The sequence below is a fragment of the Myodes glareolus genome, chromosome 6 (genome assembly GCF_982192425.1).
Source record: "Myodes glareolus chromosome 6, mMyoGla1.1, whole genome shotgun sequence".
NCBI classification, from domain to species: Eukaryota; Metazoa; Chordata; class Mammalia; order Rodentia; family Cricetidae; genus Myodes; species Myodes glareolus.
The window spans coordinates 53850282-53864306 of record NC_142031.1 but is presented as its reverse complement, the minus strand read 5'-3'; positions in this window follow the sequence as shown (position 1 = coordinate 53864306).

The window sequence follows — 14025 nt, the reverse complement described above, 5'->3', positions numbered from 1 at the left end:
ACTCAAAAATGATGAGGCCCTCGCTAGACTAAAGGCAATGTCATGGGAACTCTGGACAGGAGCTTATGATCTAGAATGTCAGACCAAAGGGAGTAGAGTGGGACAGAGGTCACAGACTATCGCAGAGGACAGGAGATCATGTCTATCAGAGACGGTTGTCAAAGCTGACTTCCCTAGGAGTGACCAATCATTTTTAGCAGGATTCGTGAGTGAGAGGGGTGGCTCTAACGTCAGCTAGAAAACGCCAAGTGCTGCCATGGAAACAGACATTATGTCGCTGTCCTCTGCTGGCACTCAGGGTCTAACAGAGGACCTCAGTGACAAGGGAATCACAAGGAACAGCGGCACAGCCATTCATGGTCACACAAAGTGACAGAGCGCAATGATCCTGAGGAATACGGAAGGAAGACAGTGGCTCTAGTGGCCTTTCTAAGAACGAGCAGGAAGAAGTCAAGTGCACAGAGCATTCCAGGAAGAGGCCACTAGCAGCAGGCATGGTAGAGGAAATGAAAACAGTGTGGGTGGAGGACAGACAGAAGAGGGGCACAGTGTTCCAGGAGACAACAGAGGCCAGGGCACACAGCCCAGAAGGCAGGTCAAGACATCTTGGCCTGTACTCCAAGAGCAAAGGGGACACACTCATGATTTGGTAGTGTGGCCTTCATGGGCAGGGTGTAGAAAACAGAGCAGGGTCTGTGATGATTCTGACATGGTACAGCCCTGAGAGTTGATTTTATTTTCTATTCAAAACTATTTCACATTATTCTATAACCGTCAGGGCCATAAATACAATCATGTGCAAGTTTTTAAATGACAACATGAGTCAAATGCAAAGCTGTGATTTGGGGTAATAAAAGAGAGAGCTTCAATTGTACTATTAGTAACACTGAACATAGTAATACATTTCGCATGTTCTATGCCACCATTCATAACTGGTGCACTGAACTTCTTCAATGCCTGACTCTTACAGGCATGCTCAGAACCCAGTCACCGACACAGATAGATAGGCGTAATGGATCCCTGCAGGCTTATCTTCCATATCCTAACAGGGAGGATAAATGCCACCACTCCTGCTGCGGTTGTGGAGAAAAGGGGGATGGGACAAGTGATAGGCAGAGGAGATCGCATTAGGTGGGATTCCAGGGCCCGTGGATTCTATTATGTAGTCTTAAGGATGGAGGTAAAAGAGAATGGATTCGGGACTAGAGAGATGGCTCAGTGGTTAAGAGCACTGACTGCTCTTCCAAAGGACCCGGGTTTGATTCCCAGCATCAACATGACAGCTCACAGTGTCTGTAACTCCAGTTCCAGGGAACCTGACACTTTCACACCAATGCACATAAAATAAAGTTAAATAAATTGAGAGGGAGAGAGAGAGAGAGAGAGAGAGAGAGAGAGAGAGAGAGATATTTATAACTGGTTCAGAATGATAACCTTCACTCATGCCCATTCAACATCTATGAAAATTTGACTAGAAAGACAGGTCCTTTCAGTCAGCCTTTAGCTGGGAAGTCAGGGTGGTTAAATGGTTGTGGGAATCTATGGAAAGGCATCTTCTGCATTCCAACCTAACTCAGCAGCATCTTCCAATAGCTGTTGGTAGCACACCCTCTTGGAAAGATCCTTGTGAAACATCAGTCATTCCCGATTCCAGGCACTTGGCTTTCCTTGACGGTGAGAGCAAGCAACTTTACCATCAAGGAAGGCCTGAGTGGTATTAATAAAGGACTGGGCCAGAGCAACGGGCTCTGGAGTCAACAGATAGGGACAAGCATGACCTTAATAAAAGAAAGGTGTAGGACTGACCTTCATAGAGTCAAAACAAGGCACAAAATAAGAGGGCTGGGTTGTACAGAACGCAGAGAAACAGGATGGCAGTGGCATACAATGGAAAGAATTTGGTTTAAGATAGATTCCTGCGGAAGTCAAGCAAGCCTGGTCTACACTGCTAATGAACAATTTTGCGGGTCCACAACCTGGAAACATCCAGGGGTAAAAGGAAACCAAAGAATTGCCTTCATCAGATTACCCCATAAGCAAGTCTTTGCTGATGATTGATGTGGGAGGGAGCAGTCCACTGTGGATGATGCCACCCCTGGACTTGTGGTCCTGAGCTGTATAAGAAAGTGGACTGGGGATGGAAGTCCATTAGCAGCCCTCCTCCGTGACCTCTGTTTCTGTTCTACACTCCAGGTTCTTGCCTTAAGCTCCTACCCTTATTTCCCTGGATGATGGGCTTTGCTATTTTCAACTATCATGCTGGCTTTCTTTTAAATTGTGTGTGTGTGTGTGTGTGTGTGTGTGTGTGTGTGTGTATACATGTTTGTGAGGATGAATCTGTATGCACATGGAAGCCAGAGGTTGAAACTAGGTGTTTTTTTCCAATCATGTCTTCATCTTATTTTTGAAATAGGATCTTTCTGAACCTGGAGCGCAAGCCAGCTAGCTAACTAGCTAGCTTGAGATTCTCCTGTCTCTAGCCCCCAGTACCGGGGTTACAGATGTCTTTAAGAAATGTGACCTATTGCAATGCACCTATGACCTAATGCAATTCCAGAAAAAAGGACGGAAAGAAGAAGCTTCAGAAAGGTAAGTCAGGTTAACTGAACAGAAACAACTCAAACAAGGCAGGTATCACATGCCTGAGGGACGTGGAGGAAAGGGAGTGGGACCCGGGATCACGGGCAGACATATGTAGTGTTCCTCTAGTATAATGATAGCATCCCCTACTGACCTAATCATTATAATAGCTACACGATTTGAGGAAAGAAATGTAGGAGAATATTGAGGGATTTCATTTATCAAGTTGCTCTGTGGGCGTGCCTGTAAGGGGTTGTCCTGATTATTCACAAATGTAGGAAGAGCCAGCACACTGTGGGTCGCATCATTCCCTAGATAGGGGTCCTGAACCTATATCCGAGAGGAGAAAGCTAGATGCTCGTGATCGGACACCATGAGTGCATGCATTTCTCGCTACTCTTGGCTGGATGGGATGGGACAAGGTGCTTGGGTTCCTGTCTTGAGTTCCCTGAAATTAGGGAAGGTAACCTGGAATTGTAAGCCGGACAAACCCTTTCCTCCCCCTTAACTGCTTTGGTCAGGGTGTTTCAGAAACGAAAAAGGACAATGAACGCCAGAAGGGAAGCACTAAGCACACAACGCAGAGAATCCAAAACAAAAAAGTTGACAATGATTGCCTCTGATGACAGGAACAAGGGAAAATAGTCAGTGAAAACTTGTATGAATTGTGAGCCCAAACAGCCCTTTAATCGTAAAAGCTAAAAGAAAGTGCCGAAGATCCCAGATCCCAAGGCCAAGGCCTGTAATGTCCAGTTGTGGGTGCTGGATGACTGCCTTTTATCGGCCCACGGTCTCAGGCCAAAAAAACAGTGGACTGGGTTCTACTTCTCATTCTCACTGCACAGTTGGGCTTCTACTGTTTTGCCACAGTGTAGAATTCACTAGAATGAGCAGCTGGACCAGACCTCAGCCAGAACCTAGCGTATTTGGCTTCTATTTTATTTTTCTTTTCAATGGTTAACACAAGGACATGAGGTCACACACGGTTTCCACCTTTGGATTGGCCCATCCAGCTGCATAAAGCCTCAGAAAGTCCCTGTGATCCCGAACAGCTGCCTGAGTCCTTTCTCAATCTGCACTGTGGGGTAGTGGGTGGGCGTCTAGCTTGCACTCCCTTTTAGGCATGTTCCCAAACACTGAGAAACTCAAGAGAAGAAACTGTTTGGTTTCTGAGACCAGGGTAGTTTTGATAGTGATTTTGTCTGCAGAATAAGGAGAGTAGGGTGGGAGATGTCTCCGTTGCTGAAGTACTTGTCAGGAAAGCGTGAGAACTGAGTTCGAATCCCAATACCAAATGTGTCAGCATACAAACCAAGACTCTGGACTCAGAGGAGGCAGACTCAGGAGGATCTGGGGCTTGCTGACCAGGGTGTCTGACAAAATAAGCAAGCTCGAGGTTCAGTGAGAGACCAGCTCTCAAAGACTAAGGTGGAGAGTGAGCGAAGAAGACATTGGCATCACCTTCTGGCCTCCACAAACAAACACACACCTCACATGAGAGAGAGAGAGAGAGAGAGAGAGAGAGAGAGAGAGAGAGAGAGAGAGAGAGAGAAGACGGAAGAAAGGAAGGAAATTAGAAGTCTTGAAATGGATATCACACATTCAAAAGTGTATGTGTGTGTGTATGTTCATGTTTCCTGTTGTACCCGATTCTCAAATTCTTACTTTAGAAAGGCATGTGTCCTGTATGTTTTCATCTCCTTTGAGAGAGAAAAGTTACAGTTAAGTTTCTAAGCCCACTCAGAACAGACCTGAGGCTTTGATTTTATGCTGTCTGTTGTTGTTTCAAAATTTTTAAATGACACTCATAGCCTTCAAAATTGACTCAACAGAGCAGGACACAGCTTGGGCAATGAGGACACATGTACACTTTCCATGCCCACCTGCAGGGGGGGTCTTCAGCCTTCCCAGGGATAGACCCAGTGCCACCCCCACTGCATCTCACCACTCCTCCAGTCTCCCTAAATAAGGTGACCTTTGTTCTGGTCTTCCAGCTTTGCCATCTCTTCCAGGGGACCTTCATATAACCTGTGGGGGAACCTGTAGTCCAGACTGGTGGGTAGCTGTTGAGATTAGGTGTGTGGGGGTAGTATGGGTACCATGGATGCTTGCAAGGCTGAAAGATAAGATCCACCGGGCTGGCACCTCCTGCTTCAGGCCCAAAGGATGCCTTGATTCAGAGCTGAAGACAGCTGTGTGTGGTCTTTTCCTGTGGGGATCCGTGACCTGTGCTGAAAGACAGATTTCCACACAGTGATGGGCGTGGTGCTACCAACACAGAAAGGGTCTCAAAAGCTTTTAAACAGCAACGAGAGTACCAAGGAGGATTCCATACCCGATGTACTTCATGTCCGTAACTGGTGTCTTCTGCATTCTCTTTTGACAGCTACTCTGGTGAGAGCATCTAATGTCCCTTCATAGCACCGACATCGAATTGTGCTCACAGGTTTATCTGTAATTTTTTTTTTATTGAATGCATGTCTTCCATATTAACCAGAAAGCTATGTAAGAGCAAGAACGGTGCCCGTGTAACCATCTTGAGTAATGCCAAGACTGGCCCGGTGCCTGACCCAGTCATGGCAATATTGCTAAATGTAAGAATGTGGAAAGAGACTTATGAACTCCTTCTTTCTAGTGGAAAAGCACCTTTTCCAGCCTCAGGATTTTAAATCTAATTACTAGGACTAGGAATTAAACATTCAATCACACAGAATTACTTTGTTAGGAGACAATCATAAAGCGGTGATTAATGGGGGCTACCAACTTTACATGCTCCACAGCTTCATTTTCAATAAATTAAAAGTCTAATTCATTTTCTCAATGTTGGAGCTCACTGTGTACGTAGTCGATGGCATATCAATTGATATCACATTTCTATCCACTGCTACGGTTCACCCAGGCTGATGGAGACTCACAAAATGTGGAATATCCAGAAATGTACCTTGCCTCTGCTGACCTCTACCTAGGCTAATCAAATGATTTATTTAATTGTGGTCAGTCTTGAGAAGGTTTAGATTGCTCCATTCCCACCATGGAGGCCAGCTGTCTCAGAAGCCTGGAAGTCTCTCGTCTGTCTCCTGTCCTTCACATTTTAACCACAGACCATCAGTTCACAACAAGATGACTTCCGTTCCGTGCTGCAGTGCGCGATAGAAAGGGATGATGCCTTGGGGGCCTCTAATGAACCTATCAGACACCACCCAGTAGTTCAGAGTAAAATCATAGTTAATGGAGGTAGACAAGGCTCTTTAGCAGTGATTCACAGGGGCATTGGCCAATCCTCTGGCCTTAGAATGTCACCTTCACCCACACACTGCCTACCTGTAAAAGGAGCGGCGGGCTGTGGCCCGCCACCTGGCTCCCGGCTAGCTTTATCCAAAATAATTACATGTAAACTGTATTCTTTTAAACATTGCTTGGCCCATTATCTGTAGCCTCTTATTGGCTAACTCTTACATATCCTCTCTGCCCCCTCTTTGTCACTCTACCTGCCTTAGTTAGGGTTTCTAGTGCCATAAAGAGACACCATGACCACAACAACTCTTAGAAAGGAGAGCATCTCTTTGGGGCTGAGTTACATTACAATTCAGAGGCTCAGTCTATTATGGTCATGGAGGAAAATATGGTGGCATGCAGGCAGTCAGACAAGCTGCTGGAGAGGTAGCTGAGAGTTCCTCATCTAGATGGGCAGGCAGCAGGAAGGGCGAGGGAGCCAACTGGGCCTGGGGTGTGCTTCTGAAACCTCAAAGCCCTTCCCCAGCGACACACTTCCTCCAATAAGTCCATACACACTCCAACAAGGCCACACCTTCTGATCCTTTCAAATAATGCCACTCCCTATGAGCCTTTAGGGGTCATTTTAATTCCAACTGCCACACTACCCCTACATGTGCCAAACCTCTGAACCCAGTCTGCACTGATAGGAAGGCAGGGACAGAGTGATGGGGTCTCCTCAGGAGCACTTCCCTGAACCAACATGACCCGGGGTGCTCTCCCCACCCAGGGCAAGTCTGATGTTTTCCCAGCTTTGGGTACTGAAACAAACCACAGGCCAGCCAGAGGGGGACATGCTAAAAGACTTCAGGATCCGTGCTGTGAGGTGGCGCTCGTGCTGACATTTTACCTTATTTCAGCTTGCGCTGCTGTTGTGTACGGGTTATGTCGGCTATTTTTCTTGCCGCTGTGACCAAATAGGTGATGTAGAGGAACTTAGAGGGTCAAAGGCTCACTCTGGCACATGGGTTGAAGGTGCTGTCTGTCATGATGGAGAAGGCTTGACACTGGGTCCATGAGGTGACCCGTGACATTGCACTTGTAGCTAAGAAATAGAGAGATGAACACCAATGCCCAGATGCCTTCCTCGGTTTCCCTTCATTTAGTGAGAGGTCCTGGTCCATGGGTAGTGCCATCCACGTTCAGTCTTCTCAGTTAAACCTCTCTAGAGATGCTCCCCACATACACAGGTGTGCCTCTTAGGTGACTTTGAGTCCTGTCAGAGTGACAGCAAAGATGAACCATCACCACAGTAATGTTTATTTCTTTTCAAAGTTAGAATGATTCAACTGGAGGAGACAAAGAGTTGATGTGAACGAGCCCGGAGCACAGGTGGTTATAGTGCAGAAATGAGCCCTGCGGAGGTGTCGGCTTCCAAAGTCCTGCTTCTGGAATCAATCCCTTGGTCCTGCCATTGCGGGAGGTTTACTTGATGGCTGTTAGTCCCTGGCAGGCCAATTAGCATCAATATGGTAACAAGTGGCATTTGTTTATTGACTTGTTGTTCTTGGCAATACTAACTTTTCCAAGAAGGCTCCTGATCCCAGGGGGCTTCAAATATCCAGGCATGTGTCCCCAGGAGCAACACTAGGGTAAGGGGGAAATGCTAGGTCATGGGAAGTTTACAGTGTCAGTCAATCCCAACCCATAGAGTTCCACCCACTCTTCTCACCACGAGCAACACTCGCCTCCTGATACCGATGCAGTTCTGTACAATAATGCTCCATGTCCTCACTACCCTGACAAGACCTGCCAATCACAGTCTGTGAAACTGTAGGTCGTGCAGCAGTTGAATCCTCCCAGAAAGGAGGAAGAGGTTCAGGAGATCCAGAAAGCAAGCAAACAGGCACAGGTCTGAGAAAGCAAAAACTTGTAAAAATTTGGAAAGCACACTCTCCCCAGCTTTACAAAGGGATTAACAACAACTTCTAGGGAGGGGACGGACCAGCTGGGCTACAGAGAGAGGAGATCACTAGTACATGACACCTGCAAGTTCTGTAGACAGCACCTGGGTTGCAGCTTCCAGGAGATGGCACTGGGGTGCGGGGGGGGGGGGGGGGGGTGTCAGATTTAGATGATGCAGATGCTTCTGAGTCATCGCTGCTCCAACCCCTCAGTCATGCTCCTGTTAGAAACCCCCCCCCAAGAGAAGCTCATTGATTCACAGAGTAACAATGTTGCAATCATTGTGCTGTGGTAGACAGCTTTTCCCTTTCTGGGGTAAATGTATATCTCCCTAGGAAAAGCCTCCTATAAAACATTTGGGACAATAACTTAGTGAGCTTTGTCTTGTGTGAGTTTCCCCCAAAAATAGCAATTGAAATATTAAATGGGTAGAGTTAAAAACCAAGCAAACAAAAGCATTGAAATAGAGAGCAACTGCGTAAGCTTCTGTTTTAAGAGATGTGAGAGCATTCAGGTGTCCAGAAACTTCTCCACTCTGGATTCACCTTCCTGATAGCCTGGAAGGCCTGGTGACCACCGTACAGTCTTACATGTACTGATATTGACCCAACACCTCCTCAGATATTCCAGCAATTGCCTGCTGTTCTCCCTGCCTCTTTGCATCTCTTCTCTCTACGCCTTTAAGAGTATTTCTCTCAGAGCTGGAGAGATGGTTCAGATGTTGGGAGCACTGACTGTTCTCTCAGAGGACCCAGGGTCAGTTCCCAGCACCCACATGGCAGCTCACGACGGTCTGTAACTACAGTTTCAAAGCATACGACACCCTCACACAGGCATGAATGCAGACAAAACACCAATACACATAAAATACAATTTTTTCAAAAAGTGTTTCTCTCACTTTTGTGAATAACATTGCTTTAACTTGGTTTTGCCTTGCCTTGTTCCCATAGAAGAGTTGGAAACATTATTGAACTCTAGCTTGACTTGTTAAGATAAATCTATTACTACTTTGAAACGGTTATGTAATTTTTTTTCACATCAATTGTCCCTGATACAAATTCTTCCATTTCTTTGATGGCGATCAGTCTCATCTGATCCTCACATTTGTGTCTGTGGATCTATTTCTGTCTTTATTTATCTTATGGGGGCTACTGATAAGCATCCTAGTCTGAGGAGCCTTCCTTCCATGAAGGAACTTCTAAACCCTTACGTGCAGTAGCACAGCCCTCTAACAATCCCTGCCTTTTCATTTCCATATCCCAGACTCCATTGCCTCCTGTACAGCTCTCATCGTATGTTCTCACCTTCTTCTCTGTAGCTTTGTCTGCTCCTTTCTTTTGTTTTCCATAGACTTATCTTCCAGATCACTAAATCCCTCTTCAGCTGTGTTAACTCTAAGGTTTATTTCACCCTTTGAGTGTTTTGGTTTCAAATTGATTTCAAAAATTCTTTCTTTCTTTCTTTCTTCCTTTCTTCCTTTCTTCCTTTCTTCCTTTCTTCCTTTCTTCCTTTCTTCCTTTCTTCCTTTCTTTCTTTCTTTCTTTCTTTCTTTCTTTCTTTCTTTCTTTCCTTCTGCTTTTTGAGACAGGGTTTCTCTGTAGCTTTGAAGCCTGTCCTGGAACTAGCTCTTATAGACCAGGCTGGCCTTGAACTCACAGAGATCCACCTGCCTCTGCCTCCTGAGTGCTGGAATTAAAGGCATGCACCACCACAGCCTGGCTAAATCAAAAATTCTTTATTTTTAAAAAGTTCTGTTTCTTTTGTCTTCCTGTTTTGGTGAGTATTTCCCTTCCTTTATCCTTGAACAATTTAGCATACTTCAAGATATTTTCGATCATTAAAAAACATTGTTATAGCTATTTGCAGTTTGATCTGGTGAAAATGGATTATTCTGAAAAACTTTGGAGTCCTGAGTTAGTTCTCAACTGGAATTATCCTCACTGGACCCTGCACTGGTCATGTCTTAGTTTCATGACCATGCCTGGGTCTTCTCTTGAGTTACTATAAATTCTGTTTTTTTTTTTCCTTCAAAATTAAACCTCTAGGCAAACAGCACCTCAAGACTCTGCTCTTCCCTCCGTTAAATTTCATTTTCTTAATAAAGCTAACCCAGTCTCATTATCAAACAGATTCCTGTTTCGGTTGCCTTTCTCTAGGACACGATACATTTCTTATAAATCTTTGCAAATTTTAGTCATTTTTCTGATTGTCACTACCTGGAAGGTGATGGGAACGATTGTGTAGGGTCTAAGATGACAACATTTGGACTAGGCACTGGCTCAGTGGTTAAAACTCTTGCCTCACAAGCAAGAAATGTACAGTCTCGGTCCCAGAATCCATACAAATACCAGGTGGGTGTGTTGGGTTTCCTGCCGCTTGAGCTCCTTAAGATGGAGACAGGGGATGCATAGTAAAACATGCTGGTGAGAATGGCCATATGGGCAAGATTTGGGTTTGATTGGGAGACCCTGTCCTATTGAAAAAGGTGCAGTAGCAATTGGGGATGATTCTGGCTATCAGCCTGAGACTATCACATGCATGTGTGCATGCACATATGTGCACACATGCACACATATGCACAAACACACACAAAGAATGTACATATGTACTCTGTAACAGCATCATGCACCAGCATACAGGTACACACATGTACATACATACACACATACCCCACACCCTATGCTATGGTTAAAACAGTTACGACAGAGGGGCCTAGGCACAAACATGTTACCTTGAGTAGGAAAAGCAGCCAGAAGTGTGATGTTGGGTCTGCAGAACCTAAGACCTAATCTGAGTGGCATCAAATCCTTAACAATTGTTTCATTTGGCTCCCTAGTGAGAATTCTGTACCCTTCTCATCCCCTCTGTACAGCACACGTACACACTGTCACCTGTCAGGCCCGTCATGAGATGTACTAGTTGGTAGCATCTGAAAAGAACACAAGAGCACAGAGGTGCTAATGCTCGAGGGAGCTCAGCTCACAGGGAAACACTCTGCACAAACTCAGCCAAGGTCTCGTTACCCAGGGGACCCATGGATGGATGTTTGCAGAGCGAGTGATGGATGAGACGGCACAGGCTGTAGAAGCGATTCCACAGAGAACGGTCTGAGATGGAAGCTGAGCCTAGCTTGGCCATGGATGCTACTTGACTGTGCAGCCAGCTCTGCCAGGACTTAGAATATCGACAGAACCGGTTTTCCTCAGAGTCAGAAATTTCAGGAAATGCTAGCCCCTAATGGTCCCCAGTGACCTCTGATACTGGCAGTCTGCATTTTCTGCCAGACAGAGGAGGGGTTGTGCAAATATTCGGGAGCCTGGTGTTACTTTCTGAGGAACACCTGACTTGTGCCTAGAAATCCCAGTACCCTGTCTCTGCATGTGTGTGTGCACATGTGTGTCTGTATGGACCTTTTCAGGTGTGCACACATGTGTGAAAGACAAAGATCAACCTAAGTACTTTGCTCTGTCCTTCACCTTCTGAAGCAAAGTCTGGGCAAACATAATTGGCTAGTGAACCACAGGGAGGCTCCTGTCTCCGCTTCCACGTGCTGAGATTGTGGGTGCACACCGTCATTCCCAGCTTTGTCATGGACACTGTGGTCCACCGTGTTACACTGTCCCACAGTGCTACCCTGAGTCAGCACCTTCACCTAGTTAGCTTTCCATTGCCTTCCAAACTATGAGCACTCCCAGATAAAAACAATTTTGGGGGAAAAGGTCTGGGTTGTTTCTTTACTTTTTCCCTAGTAATTTGTCTTATATCTTGTGCTTTTAAAAATTCTAGCTCTTTGTCCAGAACTATTTGATATCCAAAAAGCTGTAAAACTAAATATTACAGATACCTGTGAACCGACAAGATCAATAAACATAACACTACAGACAAACAGAAACCCCATATGATTGTTGCCTGTTGTTTTCTTTAATGTGTGTGGGTATGACATATGTAAATATTTGTGTGTGGATACAAAGTGTGCCCATGCGTGTATGTGAGGGGAGCTCCTGTGTGTCACAGTTCATGTGTGGAGGTCATAGGACAATCTCAGGCATTAGTCTTCACCTTATACCTTATGAGACAAGATCTTTTTAAAAGCATGTCATTGCTTATGCTAGCCTGCCTGATCCTTTTTAAGATTCCTCTGCCTCCGCCTCTCATCTCACTGTAAGAGCACAAGGATTGTAGGTGCTCCTGTGCCTGGCGTTGCGTGTGCCCTGGAGACGCAAACTCAGGTCTCACACTTTTAGGGCAGGCACTTTACGCACTGAGCCATGTGCCCAAGTCCTTAGTTTACTTTTGTTACTGTTCTATCATTTTACTCTGACCAGGGCTGAGTGAGTTACTGTCGTCCGCCCATTTAATACAAAGCCTGATACAGAATCACAGTAGTTAGGCACCAAATGAATAAAACCACAATTTATAAAAAGAAAAATAGGCATCCTTAGCATAAATAAGAAGGAAAGAAAAAAGAAAGAAAGAAAGGAAGGAAGAAAGAAAGAAAGAAAGAAAGAAAGAAAGAAAGAAAGAAAGAAAGAATTTGAAAACCAAACAGAATGGCGAACACTTTTCTAGGTTTCAAATTTAAGAGAAAGGTTTCAGGACATTCCAGAGATGTGCGCCATAGAAGGAGATACAAAGATCTTAAACCTCAGCAGACCTGGCTTCATGTACTTGATCAGGGTAAATAGTGTGGAGCTAATGTTCGGGGACATTGGAAAATGTGAGTTTATGAGATTGGATTTGGCCTTCTCTTGAGTCTCTTCCAGCTGTCAGGTTAAGTCATCTTAACTACAAAATCTCTTCTTATTGATATGGTTAGAATTCTCTCTTCTTATTGATATGGTTAGAATTCTCTCTTCTTATTGATATGGTTAGAATTCTCTCTTCTTATTGATATGGTTAGAATTCTCTCTCCTGCCCAAGCACATTTTCTCATATCCGGAAGGGAGGGAAACAGCTGCCGGAAAGACACTCAAGTTCAAATTTTGTCATGGTGTACTTGATAATAAAACTACAGGTGAACTAGAAGCTTCCAGTGCTCATATGTGTCACCAAATACACACACAAATGACTGTCAACGTGTCTGTCTCAGAGTGAACTCAGTCGTTGGGTGACTGGCCCCCCAGGACTGAGTCAGATGTGGAGGTGACCACAGTCATAACAGCGTGTCAGCTCTAGGGCTGAAGCAGAAACAAATGGCACACCTCCACGGGCAGGCTCTCCTGAGGATGCTCCATCCTCCCTCTGAGTCCGCCCTCCCTCTAAGCCCTCCCTGACACTGGCTTCCAGGCACAGTGCCAATCATTATTTTGCAGAAGACAGTGCACCTCTTAGGGGCTCACAGCTGTAGGATGGTTGCTGAAGTCCTCAGATTTCAGGCATATTTTCAAGGGTTGGACAGATGAAAGGGGAGAATTAAGTCACCTGGGGAATGGAAACACGGAGGGAAAGCTCAGACCATCCCACAGAGGGGAATTTTCCAAATGTTTGACACGGGATCCATTGTGTAAGCTCTAGAAGCTTCCAGTGTGTGACGCTTTGCCTTCTGGGTATATTGCAATTCAGGAAAATCCAGCTTAGCTAGTAACACACAGAATGGAAGCCCACCCCCATCCCCATGCCACCCCTGTCCCCAATCCCCCACACCTACACCCCTAAACCAACTCCAGTCTTAACCCTTATCCCCATCTAAACCTCACCCACCTACACCACCAAATCCACACAAACCCCATCCCTACCCCATCTCAACTTCACCTCCCTTCTCTGCCCCAACCCTGACCCCCAACCTGACCTCCCTCATGCTGTTAGAGGCTACTTCTGTGGGGAAGAGGAAGCAAGCCTTGAGAAAAAGGCTAGAGGTCATAGACACAATAGCTGGGTGGGCAGGGGGACGTGTATCCCTACACAGATGACTGGGTACTGACTCTGCTCATCCAAAGCCATACTGAAGCCTTCCCAGAACCTCCATTCCAGTCCTAAGACTCGGCTGCAATTCCAGGATCCAGTCCATCCTAGGGGACATCAACATCATTGAAAACTGTCCTTCCAGGGTCAAAGCATTAAACGCTTGCTGGGGAAGCCTCATCGGTCCAGCGAAACGCCATACCTCAGAATCCTCTTCTCCCCACCCCTTAGCACACCTTTAGTTTAACTGTGTGCACACTAAATGGTGATTGATAATAATAATAATGTAATCTGGGGAGAGAGAATAAGTTGAACTGCATAGACTGAGAATTCTGCTCACTCTCTCTGGGTCCCGGAAAGAGTTAC